The following is a 20,209-nucleotide window of genomic DNA, read 5'->3' as shown; positions in this document are numbered from 1 at the left end:
GTTCAGACTTGGTTTAACAAGTGTTTTGGCAAACTGTATTTATCCATGTGAAGATGTAACTCATAAAAACTTGTATGCAACAGGTTCATGCCTGCACATTTAAAAAAAACAAAAACCCAAAAAACCTTCTAAAACCCAAAGTGAACTTCAGAAGACTAATACAGAAACTAAGACTCTAATATTGCTATATAGAGCAATTACCCTCTTAGAGCAAAGCAGCTTTTTTCCCTACAAACAGAACAGTCTTTACTGCATTCCAGTGAGTTTATACCAGAAGTCAGAATCCATTTGATGAAAGACAAGATGTTTCCTGGCATTATACTGGCATGCAGCTCATTGTAAATTCTTGTCTTGTTTCCTCCAGATAGAAACCAAACTGCCCCAAAACTTAAAGATTCTCCTTTTGCATCATTATATTTCCCCGATATTACATAGAAAACTTTGCAAGCTTGTTTTTTTTTTTAAATGTGATATTATCACAGTTTAGCAAAAGCATAAGTGCAGCATAGAGCATATAAACACAATACAGCTTATCTGATTAGCAATGGAAATACACAAGAGATGCATTAATATTCAGGCTTCCAAATACATCTTTTGTTTTAAAGTTACAAAAAGCAAAAAACCCATCTGACTCAGAATTCTAATTTCCCTTTGCTGCACCAGAGCAACAGAACCTGATCATTATGGTTTGTCAGCAGCAAATACACCCACTGAAAGACAGCTTGTTGAACATTAAAGTCCAAAACTCTTTCCTTCCCACATTCTCTCAAGCAACACAATATTTTAAATATACCTAAAAGGATCTCATCTTTGGAGGTGGAGGGGTGGTCTTTAAAAATTAAAGCACCACATTAATGGACCTATTTTAAATCATGGTTGTCAAACATGTGGCCCATAACTGGATCCATCCCACAGAGCTCCACCATCCGGCCCCTGTATCTAATCAGACCCACATAGCACACAGGTCTGTGGTGCAGGGCAAGTCCATGGGCTGGACTGGGTTTACAGACCCTCTCCACTTCCCCCTCCTCCAGGATGTCTGATCCAGAAACTGCTCTTGCTGGTCTGGGACCCATGCTGTGTACAGTGAAGATCCTTGAGCAGCCAGGACAAGCACTGCATGCAGTGGCTGCCCTGGGCCATACTGCACTACACATAGCACCCACCCTGGCGACTGCACTGCATGAAGTGCCTGTTTCAGTCAGTCCAAGCTGTGCACAATGTGGATCCCAGACCAGTTGGAGGACCTGGTATGCTGGGGCAAGGGAAAAAAGGGAAGTGGAGGGGGTCCATGGGCTTGATCTGGTCCGAGGACTAGCCCCACACCATTTACTTCACCGGTGGAGTTGGTTGAGTTTGACATCCCTCTTAAATGCTGGGTTGGTCCAGATGCCTGTTGTTTGAAGCCATCAACAAAATGATGGCCTGGCTGGTCCAGGGGTAAGCAGGTGCCAGTATACTCTAAACTTGGAAAACATTCTTGCCTTCAGTTAAGATTTGCACAGGACAAATTACATACAAAAGAGGACTTGAAGACAACTCAGGGGTCACCGAGTCCTACTCCCTGTTACTGCAGGTAACCAAATAATACAGCCTCATTCATAAATGTATTATGTTCCACTGTAAAACCAACTAGATTGTTTGCCCCCAGTAGTAACGCCAGTTCTCAATGGATAGGAAAATATGCAAAACATCTGTTCATTTCCAAGATGATGATTACTTTCTGTAAGTACTGTAGCTGAAGTTAAAAATAGATCAGGGGAAACAAAGGTTCACACAAAACCACATTACTTTTTAAATTTTGGTCTAACAAGACATGCTTCACTAGACAGAAAGCTATTCATGTCATAATCCACTTCCTCCTCCTTTTGCTATTAGCTAGCTGTTGAATTAAATTTGCGAGTAAACAGATCATTTTAATTTACTCAATCTTCCACAGAATCTCTAAGCTGAGGCACTGGAACTATATCACTTTTTTCTTTTTTTTTTTTGCAAGGAAGAAGATTATGCATCTGGTTGAGACTTAAATATAGAGAGAGAGATTGACGAGTTTGGTAATGCCTTCCATTTTTCTTGTGCATCTCTCCATATGCAAACTCTGTTGTTAATACAACATGAAGGTGGAGAACCATTTTAAATCACCCCAAAGTAAGGATGTTTTAAGAATAATGCTTCCTCTTGTGCAGGCATTGTTAAACTGTCAGTTATTAAATAATCACAAAACATGAGACTGTCTAACTTATGAAGCATGAGTGACTTCAATTTAATGACCTAGCTGAGACAACTAGATCAGTCCCACAATGTAAATGCAGGACAACATACAGTTACTCAGATTGTCTGACTGAGTCCTAGCCCAGCTAAAATAAACAGCAAGAAGCCAGCTTGTCCACATGATGAAGGAAATGGTAGATACAAAGGCAGGCTTAGTTTTAGCATGTTAGCAAAGGCCAGCTTGAACTCAACCACATCCACCACCCGATACAAACCCCAGTGTGAGTCCCACAAAACTGCCTATCATGTTGATAGTCTATGTATAGGACTAGCACTCCTGATACAGCGATCAAATACTGAAATCCTTCTACACTTTAAAGGACTGTTTTCCCATTTCCTCCTAGTTCCTATCTATGTTTTGCCCTCACCTCAAGCTCCTGAAAGCAACTTAGCTTTCAGTTACATCCCCATTACTTATGAAAACTCGTTCACAATGGGTCTTATACCACACCTCCCACCTTTCCTCCCCATTTCAAATGCATAGTTTAAATACACAGAAAAATTCTGAAGCAGCAGCATGAGTTAGTCATATACACTGGTGCCCCAAACTCTCCCATCCTGGCCCCTCTAGGGACTGTTGGCTATACATTAGGAATATTTGCTGAATTAGAGGCTTACTGAGTTGAATACAAGTTAATAATAGAAGTTATGGTCAGGCTGTGAGGCTGTTGCTACTTAAACTTAGTACGTGAGCTTTAACACCAAGAACTCATCCCTACTGCTGTTGAAACAAGTTGCAGAACACTAAAAATCAAGCAGCTCTTTTCATTCAGTAGTGCGGTTTAAAAAAGTGGCAGTAGTAACGAGCTCCAATTTTTGTGTCTAAAGAATGAATGATTCTTCTCCCTTTTCCCATTATACTGTCAACTTTAATAATTTTCCAGTTACCACATTTAGAGATGTTGCTAGAGTATAAAAAATGTGTACAAATAAAGAACAACAACAAACTGAGCACATGGCAGCATATGGGGACCCCAATCGTGGACCAACTTCCATCACAAGGCACAGAAAAAAAGATGGAGAACAAGGTGACCCTTTTCCGAGAAATTCAATCCAATTCTAAGACAGGGGACAAAAGATGAATACAACATGAAAGCCAAGTTTAAAGACTGGACCCCTTGATGGCTTTCAGGCAGACTCTCTGGAGAAGGCTTGCTTCCTCCATAACAAAGTGGGTAGATGACTAGCTGGCCAGATTCCTGTGCAACATTTCAGTGCAGCTGAAGTTTACTTCAGCTATATTTATTGTCTGGTTAATATCTGGTTAATTGTTACTTTTTTAAAAAGCTGAGTAAGTCTATATTGCCATTTCCCACAATTTTAAGACTCTCACAATGTTTGGTATTTCTCTCAAAAGTTTCAGCTGTTAGAATCAAGAGATTGCATGAGATGCTCAGATTTCATTTAAAATTTAAAAAAATGTTTCTAACTCCCGTGGCTTTGCAGGACAAGAATTAAGCATGGAGTAAGTGCACCCTGAGGTTCAGAAACCAGCAAGCAAATAAATTAAACTAACATAAAAAAATCCTCATAATTTTTACGTCAAACTCACTATTTTTTTAGAGGCCTGGCTTGTGATTTTTGAGCATCTGGCATTTGCAATGGGATCCATATTGCTGTTAAAAAAGAAAGAATTTTAAAAGACATTTTTATTTTTCATGGCCCATCTTGATTCTTTACATGCCACTCAGGCTCAAACCACCCAAACATTTGTTTCTAGTAAGTACTACTGATTTTTCACCTGCTTCTTGCAAATATCCATTCACAGGACCCATACTGTTGGGAAATAACAGCAGCCCATACCCCCAAAGCATACAAAATTCAGCTTGGAAACTGTAACCAGCCCTGTTCTTTTAAGGTTCTGTTCCTTTTGAAGGAGACATCAAAGCCACCACTACTACTGAATGCAGAAATCAGTTTTTGTAAGAGCTCTACTCACTGCAAACCATTGGAAACATAAAGGAACAATAGAACAAAGCTTTAGTTAAATCAGAAAGTATTTTTCTTCTCATTTTCATATTTAGGTCTATAAGAGATCCCTGAACCCTAGCCACTGTTAGCTAGGAAAACACATACTGCAGTTGCCTCATTTTTGCAAAGTATACTCTACATGCATAGAGAGTCAGAACAAGACAATTCTGTAAGCTGTAGTTAAAACATCTGTTTTATCATGAAGGCTTGGTCAGACATTGATAATATACGTGCTTCTAATATACTGCTTGTTGAATGCTCTCAAAAGGTATTTGACAATATTAAACACCTGTGGTTCTTCCACAAGACACCCCTGAGGGAGATTAATAGCCAGGTCCACTCTGCACAGGAGGAAAGAATCACACAAAGGGCTAAACTGAGGCCCAAAGGCCCAGATCTTCAAAAGCTGCCTAAATCCTCTTAATCTCAATGGGAATTAGGTGCCTAAATATCATTAAAGATCTGAGCTAAAACAAGTTACCCATAATCACTCCTACATACTGAGTATGGCATATGGAATATTTTAGATTAGATACAGCAAGTCAGTGGCAGTGCAGGGAGTAAAATTCAATACTTCTGTCTTCCAGCTACATGATAACTATGAGATGTTATTTTTTCAGAAAAAGGAGATTTGGTTTTGTCATTCTTATAAGTGATAATAGAATAATATCAGACTTATTAGAATGCTAATAAATGATAATAGTCTTACTGCATCCAGCTACTTAAAGGGTAGAGGACTTTTGGATGAGGGGACACAAGACAACCTTTGACTGCCCTGCAAGTGTAAAGATGCTCACATTTAAAGAAGAGATTCAGATGAAGAAAAAAGTTCTGAACAGAGAACTATTGCTTCATTTCCCCAAATATGGAAACACAAATCTTGTTTCAATTATGCATTGCACTGCTGGGACGGAAGGACCTGTGCATATCACAGGTGGTCCACAGTCCACAACTTGATAGCTGATGCCACAATAAAACATAAAGCTTTTGAACTTATATTTAAATATATTACAAGGATGAGCAGGAATTCAAGAAAGGCCAGTACAGCTGGCTTTAAATACTTTTAAGAATGTCCTTTCATTTGAGGTCTGCCTCTCTCACCCATAAACTATCCTCAACATCACAAAGATTCATTCAGTGACATGGTCCAACAGATGATTGAGCTAAGCAGTGGCTGATGGTTTAACTATATCAATATAATTACTGACTCCAGGTTTTTAACATGCTTAGATTTACCAGAACCTGTAGATTCCAGTTTCTTTTCCCCAGGCTAAGACTGATAGTTAAGAAAACTTTCTTGAGATAGTAACTTAGAAGCTTCTTTTTATCATAAAATCATTCACCGTAGGAATTCAGGCTTTTCTTTCCCACCCTTCAGTGCCTCAGGCAAGATCTTCATAAAACTAACATGCAAGTGTCACTAGAATTAACTTTTGGTCTCTGAATGGAAAGTTTCATTTAATTGTTTTACTCTACAGCTTTGTGGCAATGGTGAATGATCTTTAACTTTTTTCTACCCAGAATACAAGAAAAACCCTTCACTGTTTTATCAAAGTACTTATGGGGTGAATCTCAGACATGATGAGCCCCTTCAATGACCACTCAAAACATCTCAAACTCAGGCCACAACTGTGGAAGGGGAAAACATTTGGCACTTAACTAAGATACAGCTGAAGAAATCTATTTGCTGATATATATAACTTTTTAAAGGGGCAAGGATAAAAAGAAGAGCTATATTAGGTAGCTTCCATAAAAGAAGGATCTCTGGATTCTCTGTTAATTGCGATTTTTCTCTACTGAAAGTTAATTCCTTGCCTGGGAAAAATACCATATTTTCTTACATGCTACACGCACACCTTTTTTCCAAAAAACAGCAGCTGGAAATTGGAGTGCATACTGCATGTGCAGAAATATGGTAAGAGCAATTTTTTTTTTTGATTACAAAAGTAAAAGTAAAGTCCGCATGCACTCCACAAGGAGCACAGCTGCTGCTACTCCACTATTTACAGCAAGAAAAAAATATTTCCCCCTGCATTCTGTCTTTCAAAAACAAGGTCATTCATTCCTGTCCAGGGCAGGGGGGTCAGACTTGATGATCTATTTAGGTCCCTTCCAACCCTACATCTATGAAACTATCTATGAGGTCCATATCATATTCTGAGGTGCAGCAGATACGAGGAAAATCCTGTTTCTCTCATAGGACTTCTTTGTGCTTCATAAATAAAATCCATCCCTATAACCTCATCGTCTTAACAGAAGAACCTGAACACCCCACACTACTTGCACAGTTCTTCTAATAAGAAGAGTAATATTTCATGCTGAAATTTTAACATTTTAAAAGCTACATACAATAGTTTCGGAGGCTGACAAGAAACAATGCAACAAAACTGGGCATCACAAAATAGTACAGACTAGAGACAATGGACCACCTCCAGCGTTGAGAGGCAATACAAACTGAATACCATGGTTGGTGTTAGTTTGACCTCCCACTAACTTCTTGTCTACACAAGCTATTTGGTTGCAGGTGCATGCATAACGTGGCTAGAAGAGGAGTTATTGTCGGAAAGTTTCATAAAGCTAGGAAACAATTTTCACACTGTTGTTAAAAGTGATTGCTGAAAGAGTACTTTGCTATGCCCTCTTTTCAGCACAGGATGCATCACAGACTTTCCAGTTGATACATGTATAAACTTCACCTAGACAGAAAAACGGGACAGGTAGCCAAGACAATGAGTAATAAGAGAGAGAAAGCTACAAGTAATGGTTGTCATTAAAAGCAAATCCTTAAATCTAATATCATTAAGTCTTTAAAAATAAAACTGTTTAGTCTTGGGACTAAACATGGTCTTGGGAGAGAAGGTCAATATCCCTCTCTGCTTGTCTCAAAAGCCCCCTTCACAATATCCATGTACTGTATGCCAGCTTTTTTGTTCACCTCCGTTCAAACTCCAACATCATTCAGTCCCTCTCAGGACTCCTGCAAAACTCAATCATGCCCCACACCACCACAATTTTCAGAGGCAATACTGAAGTGACTAACTTAAGGAATAATAGGAAAAAAAACAGTTTGAAAGAAAGCTACTGACACTGCTGGCTACTTCAGGTCTCTGGAATAATCAGTGGCAGGGGTGTCAACCATACGACCCATGAGCTGTACCTAGTTGTAACCAGACGAGTGGCCTGCCACAGAGCCTGAGCCCTTCATCCCTGGTGGACATGACAAGCAGCAGCAGAAGGATAAACAAGGGCTGGCACAGCCTCTGTTGTGCTCCAACCACAAAATGACCCCAGCTACGGGGTCCACTACCACCCAGAGATAGAGCTGTTGCTGCTGTGCACAAGCCAGAGCTGCCACCCGGGCATGACAAGTGGGCAGAAGCAGCTCCAGCTCTGGCACTGTGTATGAAGCATGCGGCAGGAGCTGGAGCCACTGCTGAGTGCACTATGCAGGGGCCTAAGTGGCCACCACCATCACCACCTGCACCAGGCTGGAGCTGTGGCTGCCACCACCACCACCAGAGCCACCCTGTGCCATGGGGAAATCCAGACCACAAGGAGTCCTGCAGGCCAGATCTGGCATGGGGCAGAAGGCAAGTTTGACACTCCTAATCTATGGTAACATGAGAGCTGATAAGAGTCTCTTCCTACCTACCCCACCCCCTCTTAAAAAAAAAAAAAAAAAAAAAAGGATCTAATAGGCCACTTCATCTAGCTAAGAAAGGGCTTATAGAGCTGATAACTCCTAATCCTTCACTGTTACTTACAATTTAGCAGGGGCAAAGTTACAAAGATCTACCAGTCAGTTATTCTGGCAAAGTCTGAGGATTTTTAAAACCTTGAACATTTCTTAAAAGGACTTGCAGAAGTAGCAAGCCAAGACTCCTGATCTTGCAAAACATGTATGCACATGGGCAACTTTATTTACAATGATACTATTTACAACTGTAAGCATTTGCTAGATCAGGGCATAAGCCAGCAACAATGAACTGATCTGATGGTCACAGGATTATGTATTTCAAACAATTCAGGAATCTGCTAATTAGCCAACCTAAGGTGCAATTTCTGTTTTTGTCAGAACAACACGACCTCACAGAAATACCAACACCAACATAGCACTGCCATTACTGTACAAGTACAAACATACCTCTTCATAGGAAAGTAGGGCTGGAAGGGACCTCACAAGATCTAGTTCAGCCCTCTGCTCAAGGAAGGATCATCCATGACTAAACCATCCAAGCCAAATGTCTGTCTAACCTGCTCTTGAAGACTCCCAGGGATGGAGATTCCACATTTTCTCTAGCTAGTCTGTACCAATGCTCGACCACCCTTATAGGTCAGAAAGATCTCCTCCTTGCCAACCTAAATTTCCTCCTAGCCCTGTCCCCTACAGCCAGAGGCCCAACACCATCCTCTTTATCAAGGGTTGACAACATACAGACAGTGGGCTGGATCCAGCCTGTAGAGCTGCTGGATCCAGCCTGTGGAGCTGGATGACTCTGTCTGTGGGGCTGGGCCATGAGCAGCTGTGCTAGGGGAGAAGCAGCGACAGCGCTGGAAGTCTGCAGATGCCTGGAAGCAGCACCAGCATCACAGCCAAGGAGCAAGGGGTTGGGGAGGAGTGGCGGTCACAGGCACAGCTCCTGGTGCTGGCACTGGCAAAACCCCCTACTCCTTAAGGCCAGGCAGTCAGCACAGGACTGGAGCCAGGCTGTCCCAGGCGGTGGCTTGTAAAAGTTTGCTGGCCCCTGCTCTTTATAATCAGCCTTCAAGTATTTGAAGACCATTCTCCAGGTCCCCTTCAGCTCTCTCTTTTCCAGACTAACCTTAGTTCTTTCTGTCTTAACCCCTAAGCCTTGGTCCTGAGGCCCCTAAACATTTTTGTTGCTCTCCACTAGACTCTCCAATCTATCAGTATTTTTCTTGGAGTGTGGGCCCAGAACTGGACACAGTACTGCTGGCGAGGCCTCAGCAGTGCTGAATAGAGCAGAAGAATCACCTCCCTTGATTTGCAAGCAACACTCCTGTTAATACAACCGAATAAGCCAGTGGTGCTCAACATCTCTAAGTGTTTTCTAGGTTGTCCATGTATTGCATGAGCAGTGAAAAATACAATGCATATCAATAATAAGTTTCTAAATCTATTTCAATTCCTGGATAGCATATATAAGCAAAATAACTGCAGTACTTGTAGTTAGTGGAAGAGAGTATTACCAGTAGATTTCTTTTAAAAATAAACAATTACCATTGAAATATGTATCTCTACATTAATGAGAACGTGTCTTCGGTCATTTATAAAGAAATGCTTTTTGATATGAAAACTTAAGTTGCCCTGACAACACTCCCTTTGGTATTTAATCTCTTACAATAAAACTGAAATCTAAGGCCTTGATCTTGCCAGGTCACATGTGCATGCATGTGTATGTGGGAGCTTGCAGGATCAGGGCCCAAAGTAAGGGAAAAAAATGCTTCAAATCTTCACAATGTTTAAGTCTGCTTGACACGTCTGCAACTTAACTTTCCAAACACACATGCACACACAAAACAAACACTTATTTTCTGGCTTCTAACAGCATGATAGACTTAAAACTAAGGAGTTTTATGGAAAGTTTGGGGATATTAAATTAAAAACAAAAAACAAAAAAAAAAAAAACAACCCACACAGACAGGAAACAGCCTATGCTGGAACCCACCACTATGCTGGCTTATTAGTTACTGTATTTGCGGAACATTGGCAAGAGGTTTCTATTAATCTGCTTTTCTTGCAACAGAGGGATGGTTCATTTTTTTTTTATTTTTTTTTTTGAGTAAATAAAAGAGAAAGGAGGCAGAAGGGAAAGAAACATCTTATTCCTTTCGGCAATAAGGCAGCCAATCATACAACAATTATTTCTAATAATTTTTAACAGAAATATGTACATGATGACTTTTATCCTTTCAATATCGTAGAGAATAAGGAAGCAGGTACATAGATAGCTAGCCGTATTTCAGTCTGTGGTCTGTAACGCTCCAAGAGTGAGAAGGAGACCACCTTCCCCTACAGCAAGTCTATCCAATAGCTGTCCTTAAAATAAGCTAGCTAAATAGAATACAAACACTTGCAGAAAGTGAGGAACTAACAGCACTCTAGAAACAGAAGTCTGATTTACCAAGCACAACGCTGACAGAAGCACTAGAGGCTTTGCTACCTTCTGGAGATTCAAGCATGGCTCAGTCCCATGCCCATTTATTCCTGAAAGCTTCTGCAGAATTAAGACTGCCAGTAACAACAGTGTGAACATCTGCCTTGAGAATCACAGGACTAGAAGGGACCTCCAGGGCCATCTAGTCCAGCCCCTTGCTGACATGCTGAATTTGTTGATCTAAGAAGTGGGCCAAGACACTCCCTCCATTCATTTTGGATGGCAGCAGGTGTCAAGATCTACGGGCCTAGGCTGTATTCAGCTGATCACCGAAGAGATTAGAGATGCCAGAGGGCATTACAAGCTACCCAAACCAGCTTCCCCAGTGCTCTGCAGAGTTGAGGAATGCTTAGAAGCCCACTGGCGCTGCCAAATTCCTCACGAGTGGCAGCTGCAACCCTTAAGAGAGGGCTGGTGGCGCCCATTAACCACCGAGCCTCTGCAAAGCTTTAGGAACTCCAGAAATACCTTAGCTACAGAAACACTTTCCTTTGGGCGTCTCAGGGGTGTTGGTTGTAGCCATGCTGGTGTAAGGACACAGGCAGACAAGGTTCTTTGGGTAAATCTGACATCTTTTATTAGACCAACTAAACAGTTGGAAATTTTTTTCTGTAACTGTCTAGTTCATGGAGCCCTCACTTTAAGTAGCTTTTGGTTAATTCTTTAAAACTGAATTAAAGACATTACCATAAAAAAGTGCCAGAGAGCAGGTTTGATACCTTCAGAACATACCATCACCTGAGGCTCAGAAATCAGGTTTTGAAGCAAAAAGCACCCACAGAAGAAGTTTTCCCTTGCATGTTTCCCCTTCACCCTGCTGAACTGCCCCAGCCCCAGCCTTGTCCAGGACACACAACCCAGGAACGGACCAGGGCGCCGAGCGGGAGCAACGTGGCGGGCCGCACGCGCGCGAGGGCAGGCACCAGGGGCCCGGTTTCCGACGCCGGCAGGCGAGCACAGGCAGACAAGACAGGGACTTAACAGGATTTTCAAGTGCCCGGGCAGGTTAGTCACTGCCTTTCCGCTGCAGTTGATGGAAGTTAATTAAACACTCAAACTGCAGGAGCACTTTCGGAAACCTCACCAGGCCCCGAGCTGCATGTACACGGCGCCTGTGCAGCGCTCTGGACACCGGCCCCGCGCGCCTCCCCCGGGGCCCAGGGGCGAGGAACCCGGGCCAGGGCACGGAGCAGCGGACCGGGCCGCAGGGGACCGGGGATCTTTGCCAAACTTTGCACCTGGGCCCCTGGTGCCCCGTGACAAGCCGCCCCCTGCTCCGTGCCTCAGCTCCCCCGTCTGTAAAATGGGGATAAGGACGCTGGCCTCTTCGGCGGACCCCTCGGGGACGGCTCCCCGCCCGGCGAGCGACGGGCACCGGCACCGCCCTCCAGCGCGGCCCCGGCCCCGGCTCCGGCTCCGGCTCCACCACGTGCCAGGGGCAGGGCCCAGGCCTCTTACCTGAGGGCATGGCCGCCGCTCCCGACTCCTGCCCGCGCTGCCGCCGCCGCCTCCCGCTTCACCTGCAGCCGCCGGCTCCTCCCCCCGCCCCGGCGCCGCCCCTAGCCCGGGCCCGGGCCCGGCTCCTCCTCGCTGCGCCGGGGCGACGCCCCCTCGGGCCGGCCTGGGCCGCTCAGCCCCGCGCGGCACGTGGCTGCTGCAGCTGAGGGCGAGCCCGCGGGGAGCTGCGGGCCCGCCGGGGCGGTGTAGGCCTCGCCCTGCCGGCGATGCGCTGTGGGATGCAGCTGCGCTGGCCGCGCCCGCCCCGCGCTCTGCTGCCCGGGCCCGGGGGTGGCCGGGGGCTCGGGCCGGGCCCTGGCTGGGGGTCTCGCCGCTCGGCTCGGGGGCAGACCGGTGCCAGACTTGGGACCAGGGTGTAATCGTAACCCTGCGGGCGGCGCTGCAGCCGAGTCTGTGGTGGCGGCGTGTGGCAGAAGCGGGGCGCCGGCTGCGCGGGGCTCCTGCTTGCCCTGGGTGAGGGCTGATGGCCCTCTTGGGTCAAGTGTGCGGGCTGGTCCTGCCGCCGGCAGGGCCTGGACTAGATGAGCTCTGGAGGTCTCTTCCAGCCAAACTCTGGTTCTGGAGCTACTGTCAACTCGGACACAGCACGAGAGGTAACACCCAAACCTGCCCCGGGTAAAGCAGGGAAACCACGGCAGACCATGCCCTGCTTCTGTCAGTGGTTCGTACATTTCATAGACATCGGGGCTGGAAGGGATCTCGGAAGATCAGTGCAGCCCCAAAATATTATTAATATTTGTTAATATTTCCTGGAGAAATCGCAGGTAGAGGGCTATGCCCTCCACTCTAGAGGAGGGCAAACGCCCCCACAGTCCGTACCAGCCCAACCATGGGGTAAAATTCCTTCCTGACCCCAAATCTGGCAGTCGCTATGACACTGAGCAGAGGGGCAAGACCCTCTAACCAGGCTTAGGTCCCAGCAGAGCACTGACACACCCCACTCAACAAGCCACAAGAAGAGGTCTTTGTTTTTTCCCCACCAAAAGCAGAAAAATAGGGGGTTTTATTTCCTTTTGAAGCCTCCCCCTTCCTCCTTCAGTTACTTTTTTCTATTGGCAAAGTGCAACAAGACCCCAGATGCCACGTTGGTAAATGAAATGGGGGCAGCATCGGCTTCTGCTGGAAACTTTTTCTGCCGGTTTTCAGTAAGAAAAAAACTCCAGAATGTACTTCTGGTAAAAAGCGTAGGTAAGTGCAAAGTGCCGACATTACTAATCACTGCTTTTCCCTTTGAATTCCATTGATCTTTGTAATAAGAATGGTAATGGAAAAAAAACTGCACAACGACAGAGTCATATCAAAAGCACGAATCTGTACGTTGTACTGCAAATGGATTCAGATCGGGAGAAGAGCTGATTTCTTTGCTCAGATAATACACTCATTGAGTTTGGACACCATTAACTTTTATCATCTCTTTGGGTTAGTTCTGTGGCCAGAAAATACGCTGTTATGATACTTCCTACAAATGCCATTTGTTGGTATTGCCCTTCCTCTTCCATGTAAATGCAAAGCATGATGTATCGAAGAGGATCACTCTCTTCAAGACAACGAGCTAGATCCTGTCCTGGTTTACAGCTGAACAACTGAAACTAATTAAACTCAAAAGAGATTGGCAGAAATTGAGAAATGTACACATTAAGGAGAAAACAGAATTATGCTCTTAGGCTTTGTTAGAAGATATCATGAGCATAATGCTGGTTACATTCAGGTGTTTGTGGAGAACAATATATAAGTAAAATTGTTGTTCATGAAAATAAAGGAGTAATTGCATTGGTAAGAGCCAGGATTATGCAGGTACTTTTCTGTACTTTTCATGCTTTGCTGTAACATTCTCCTGACCCAAAGCACTTCAGCTGCAAACTGCACCAGTGATCCTTGTTCCGGGCCTCTTCTGAGCAGAGAGCCAGCTGTGCACAACTGTAGGCTGTTTTATAACATGGACAAGCCCCACTTAAAAGACGTGGAGTGCCAGCTGGCAAGCCCTCAGCATGCTGAGCTTCCACTGATTTCAGTTTGAGTTCTGTGTGAGAAGCACTTATCAGATCTGGCTTTTGCCTTCATCTAGATTTGAATGTCTCTGGAGGTGTATGGCTGGTGCACCAAAAGCATTCAACTACAGACTAAGTAAATTAGGGCACAGATATTTATACTTTCCAAAGAAAGGGAAAGAATATAGGCATTAAAGCAAAAGAAACTTAAAGGGTATAGGTGAAAATGCTTGTTTATATCACTTTCAAACATTAGCTGCTTTCTTATATTCCAAGGCTGTTTATGGCTTATATCCATATGCTGATCATCTTTCATTCACTAGCAGGATATTACAGTAATTCTCATCTCTGGTTGGCTAGCGATGCCAGCCTCTGTTGTCCACTTGTTATGTTTTCAAACAAGTACCTCTGTGTTTTCCCCCCATGCTGTTCCTCATGCTTATGAGGAGGACTTCTAATCATCCTCAACTACTTCTGTCCTCCTTCAGACAAGTCCTCTCTCCTTTCCTTTGACATGAGCCTACAAAAAAGCCCCCAGCAGCTTAACAGTTGGCGTACGGAGAAGACTGCCCATCAAGGTGGCCAGAATTGTCTCATTGTTTTTTTTTTCTGCCCAGGCAGCTGTTCTACATCCACCAGCTGTCTCATGTCCTATACTTGGATTGTGAACTGTTCAAGGCAGGGACTGCTTTTGTTCTGTACTTGTACAGTCCTAGTCCAAAAGGGTCTTGGTCTGTGATTACAGATCCTGTGCGCAAATAATAAATAGTACTGGCAAATGGATTTGGTAAGGGAAGTAGCATTTGCATTGTCTTACACCTTAGGAGAAGTGTTTTACAAACATCTTATTCTTACATCATCTGTCAGAAATCCAAAATAGAGAAATACAGGTTTTGCTCCTGCAGCATCACTTGAGTGCTGACCTGAAAGTTTACACAGCTTAAGGGTAATGTTGTCCAAAGTACCTAAATGAGGCTAAGCATGCAAGGCACTCTAGCATTTCTGAGCATGCGTATTTCTGAAGCAGAGAACTATCACCATGCAGTGGCACTGCATTGTCTTGTAAACATGGGATGACCAGCAATGGCTGCAGAACTTCCACATGGTAAAGCACACCTTTATGGGCATGTGGTGATTGCCCAAACCCTTCAGCACTACAGTACAGGACTGAGTGTAATGGGGCCCTTACCCCATTAGTAGGGAGCCTGGGTGGCTTAGGGTCTGTTCTCACCCTTACATTTCCCTCTCCCCCCCCCACCCAGAAACCTTCATTCTCCACCCTCACCCTGGCCAATGCAGGCATGGCCCTTCCTGTTTGTCTCCCTGGGTCGATACTTCCCCCGCCCTTTCTCAATTCCCTCCATCTCTCTGCCTCTACAACTACACACACATGCTACTTCACTTTGCCTTTATCATGAGGTCTGAGCTGGTGGGCTTCCAGGTACTGCCACAGTTTGCAGGTGTGATGGGCTAACTGGCAGTGACCTAGCCCAGGGGTTTTGAAGGGGTTAAAGATGATTGGAGGACTTGGGATTCCCTTTCCTCACCAATCAGGCCCCAGAGACTCACCCCTCATGTCCCCTGATTGGCCCCTTGGGTCACCTGGAGGGGGATGAAAGGGGGCAGCACAGCTGACTCAGTGAGAGATTAGGGAGGGATTATGAGGAGGGAGTGTTAAAGAGCTGACATGAGCTGAGCCAGCAGGGTTGAAGCAGGTGCCCCAGAAGAGCCTGAAGGAGCAGGACCTGCAGGCAGCAGTTGGACCCTTAGCAGCACAGTGTGTGGCTGGTAGGGGAGGCTCCCTGCTGGGCTCCAGGATCCCCTACGAGAGGCTGTGGCCAGCAGGAGAGGCTTCCTGCTTCAGCAAGGATCTGAGCAGTGACCTGAGGGGTTCCCAGCTTGGCTTCCAGCTCCTCCAATCAGAGACCAGGCAGCTTGATGTGAGGCCAGGGCTCCACGAAGGTCAAGACCCCTCATAGCTTGGAGCAGTACCAGCACTGGTGGCTGTGTGGCAGTTTTTCTGCCTGTCACAAGAGAGATCCAAGTTCAAGTCCTAGCTTTAGTGAGTTGGGGTGAGTGAGCTAACAAGATGAAATTCCTCTTGCAGTGGAAGGGGGGCATTGTGGTACCTAGGCCCTATATTTCTTTGTCCTTTGACATTTTGTATTTTGTGCCTTTTATTTCCCCAACCAGTATTGTTTGCTCTGCTGTTTGTGTTTTATAGTTTGTTAACCCTGTCTTTTGTCAATAATTGTAAATGTCTAACCTTTGTTGAATCCTGCCCCTTGGGGCACTGTAGTGTCCACTATACCTCCTTGATTATTCATGTAGATGCTAGGGTCAGAAGGGACCTCAATAGATCATCGAGTCCGACCCCCTGCATAGGCAGGAAAGAGTTCTGGGTTCAGATGACCCCAGCTAGATGCCTATCTAACCTCCTCTTGAAGACCCCCAGGGTAGAGGAGAGGACCACCTCCCTTGGGAGCCCGTTCCAGACCCTGGCCACTCGAACTGTGAAGAAGTTCTTCCTAATGTCCAATCTAAATCTGCTCTCTGCTAGCTTGTGGCCATTATTTCTTGTAACCCCCGGGGGCGCCTTGGTGAATAAAACCTCACCAATTCCCTTCTGTGCCCCCGTGATGAACTTGAGAGGTGACCTTGTGGCTGCCTATAATCTTCTCTTGTGGAGGCTGAAGAGGTCCAGGTGCCCCAGTCTCTCCTCATAGGGCTTGGTCTACAAGCCCTTAACCATACGAGTGGCCCTTCTCTGGACCCTCTCCAGGTTATCCTCATCCTTCTTGAAGTGTGGCGCCCAGAATTGCACACAGTACTCCAACTGCGGTCTGACCAGCGCCCAATAGAAGGCAAGTATCACCTCCTTGGATCTGTTCATCATGCATCTGATGATGCACGATAAAGTGCCATTAGCTTTTCTGATGGCTTCGTCACACTGCCGACTCATGTTCATCTTGGAGTCCACCAGGACTCCAAGATCCCTTTCCACTTCCGTTCCACCCAGCAGGTCATTTCCTAGGCAGTAGGTATGTTGGACATTTTTCCTCCCTAGGTGCAACACTTTGCATTTCTCCTTGTTGAATTGCATTCTGTTGTTTTCTGCCCATATGTCCAACATGTCCAGGTCTGCTTGTAGTTGTTCCCTGCACTCCGGCGTGTCCACTTCTCCCCACAGTTTTGTGTCATCTGCAAACTTGGACAGAGTACACTTCACTCCCTCATCCAAGTCGCTGATGAAGATATTGAAGAGCATCGGTCCCTTAATAATTATGCCTGTTATGTTCCCAGTATTGTTCCCTCATTAAAAGGTATATGGTTAAGTCCCCAGTGGTGGTCTGGCTCTGCTTTATAGAGGGAGGAGAGTCCCTACACCTCCCACAGTGCTTGTGCACCTGCTTTGATCCCTTCAATTGGAGAGGGGGTGCCTTTTGGAGTACCGCCCGGGTTACACAGGCAGGCTGAGGATGTGAAACAAGGTAGCCATCAGAGCTGACACCATCCAGGTGCTGACAAAGCTGGATGACCCAAGGAGTGGAAGTGAAGGGGCAGGTGACCCAGAGCCTGCTACATAAGCCCAAGCATTAGACCAGAAAGGAGCAGTCTGGCTGAGGGAGCTGCTGGAGCAAGAGCCTTCCCTGGGAGGCACAAGGACAGATGCACACACTGTGGCAAGGGGGACTTGGAAAGAAGCCTGAGCAAAAATAAGCCGCAGACCTAAATACCCTGTGCATTTTTTCTGTTTAGTTTTCTTTCTACTTGGAGCTTGCCATATAGAGTGAGCTGAACCCCTGTGGGACATTGCTGTGCCTGGGGATGGGCATTGGCATTTTGGGGTTTTTCATCTTGTTCCCTGAAGAACCAGATCATGGCTGGAGGGAGGTGGAGGCCACTGAAAGGGATGACTGGGGACACGCTGAACTTGAAGCTCAGTCAAGTGGGCTGAGTATGATCTGGAACCACTAATGTATGATGTGGTAGATATCACCCACAAAGTGTGACCCAAAGCTGAGCTAAGAGCTGGCAGCCCTGAGCAGTGGGTCCTAAAGTAAAAATGGGACAGGGCCAGGAAGCTCCAGACCAAACAAAGGGTTGTTACTTTGAAGCATGCCTTACCCTCCAGGCAGCCTCCCCTATTAAGTTTACATCAAGATGTGGTAGAGAGAATACTAAAAGGGAAGAGAGGTCAGAGGGTACAAACACAACTGGAGAGCCTCTACAGTTGGGAACCCCATAGCAACATCTGTGGGGTGCCTACAGAAGCAAGTTGCTACATATTGCTATCACTATGCCAGACTGCTGTAGGTCCATGGCTAACAAATGTGGTGTTGGCAAATCAACTGTCAGGCTGCTTGTAGCAGGAGTTTGCAGTGCCACTGTGTAAGTTATTTCCCTCCAGATTATAGGCACTTGGAATGTGCGTGAAATAATAGCTGCCTTTTGGAATATGGGGTTTCCAAACTGTTCCAATTTTCCAGGAATTGGAGGACCACAGGGGACTGGTGCATTATATCAGTGTGGGAAAGTAGTGGCAAAGGGACGTGACACCAGGGTTCTGAGCGCTTCTGGCACTTACATGTTTGGACCAACTATGGCCATACTCTGCCTGACTGATAGGGTGCAGGCATCCACCATTGTTTTGCGGTGTCCATCCATCCTTTCCTGTCATGACTTTTAAGTTTTACCAGGATGTGAAAAAACTCAGTTACTTTCTTAGTAGGTACAGATTGGTGGGTTAGACATTTCAAAGGCTGATTCATGCAACTGGAAACCATCCCATAAGCAATGCCAGCTCAGGGTCAGGGAAACAAAGGAAATTACAGACATCTCTTTACTCACATCCTGGTCATGCATAATAATGTTGTGCAGAAGTGAATTGTAAAAGCATCTGCTGCTTGCTGGATTCATGTGTTACTGTAGGACATCTTATATTGATAGACAAGGGATTTTAAAAGAACTTGCTGTGCATTTCCCATAACTCCTGGGGTAAAAGCACTGCTAATCTTTGTAAGGTATATTTTGCTTGATTACAGTAATTATATAGGCCTCATTTGGCTGAGGGCTGAATAAAATATCAGTTTAAACCCAAGTTTGTGTGATTGCTAGTTTGGGGGCTATAGGGTGCTATGTAATTAACTTCTGTTGATTGCTCACTGTTTACTGAGACTTCAAGAAAACCTTCAAAATGGTTTCATTTTGTTTCCTTACAAGTAAGGAGATAACAAGTGCTAAACAAAAGCAGAGCTTCATTCAGTTTGGTTACAGCAATGGAAAAAAGAATAATAGTCTCAAACTAACTGAATGGTTAGTTCACTAACTAGTTTTTTTAAGCAACTAACTAATGGTTAGTAACTAACTAGTTTTTTTTAAGCAAACAAGGCACAACCTGGAAAACAAAAGCACAGACCAAAATAACCAAAGCCAAACCAAAACCTGCGAAGAACTGCAGGCTGCATCTGTGATAGTGATATAAACTATGTGATATGCCCCTCTTATTCTCTTTTCTCCTCTGCTCTGTAGGGTATGAAGCGGGGGTGGGCAATTATTTTGGGCAGAGGGCCGCTTACTGAGTTTTGGCAAGCCATCAAGGGGCGCATGGCAGCTAGGGACACATAAATATTAATTTTCTAAACTTTTAGGGGCCCCGTGGGCCGGATAGAATGGTCTGGCAGGCCGTATGTGTCCCATGGGCCACATTTTGCCCACCCCTGGTGTGCAGCTATAAAAAGGTTTAGTACATGGAAACCATGCGTCCCTGTAATTGCTTGAACTATCCATCTCCCAGTGAACCACTAACAATTCCAGCTCTTGGATAATCTGCAGGGTATAGTAATGCAACAGAGAGGTTGGAAGAGATGGGGCTATCAGGGTTCTTTGCACTTAAGGTAACTTATAGTGTAGCTTGTGTTTCAGCAGTACCTGTTGCTGCACAAGCAGTTGTGCCTGTGGTGGAAACTCCAGAGGGGCATGTCCCCACAGGGAATCTTGTACAAGGGCCTAGAAAAGCACAAAAACCATGCCAGGGCCTGGCCCTGCACAAGAACAATAAACTATTCTGCTCACCTACCTGCATGCTGTAAAAACATGGCTTGGCAAAGGTTAGCTGACACTCTTGAAGCCCATGGGGTGCTACACTACTGTCCAGAATTCCTTGTTCCTGTATTTTCTGCTTCTTCTGCATACCTTCCACTCCAGTCTCTACTCCCCTGAATATCCAGGCATCTTGCAGCATAGACATATCCTTAGGGATTTTAAAAGTATTTAGGCACC

General features: G+C 45.2%; 1 protein-coding gene across 3 annotated transcripts in view; it reads right to left on the bottom strand.

The window, feature by feature from the left end:
* Positions 1 to 11,977, bottom strand: part of SH3BP2 (SH3 domain binding protein 2) — a 60,005-nt gene extending 48,028 nt beyond the window's left edge. The window contains exon 1 of one of the 3 annotated variants that reach the window (XM_059721522.1): positions 11,880 to 11,977. The gene's annotated coding sequence lies outside the window, so the exon portion shown is untranslated. Of the gene's footprint in view, positions 1 to 3,823; positions 3,846 to 11,879 lie in introns of those variants that run through there. The other 2 variants (XM_059721523.1, XM_014607754.3) reach the window with 2 other exon arrangements.
* Between the last annotated feature and the right edge of the window lie 8,232 nt (positions 11,978 to 20,209).

Source organism: Alligator mississippiensis, chromosome 2, assembly GCF_030867095.1.
Source record: "Alligator mississippiensis isolate rAllMis1 chromosome 2, rAllMis1, whole genome shotgun sequence".
NCBI classification, from domain to species: domain Eukaryota; kingdom Metazoa; phylum Chordata; order Crocodylia; family Alligatoridae; genus Alligator; species Alligator mississippiensis.
Note: the sequence above shows the minus strand (reverse complement) of the source record. Positions and strands in the feature narration are given on the sequence as shown.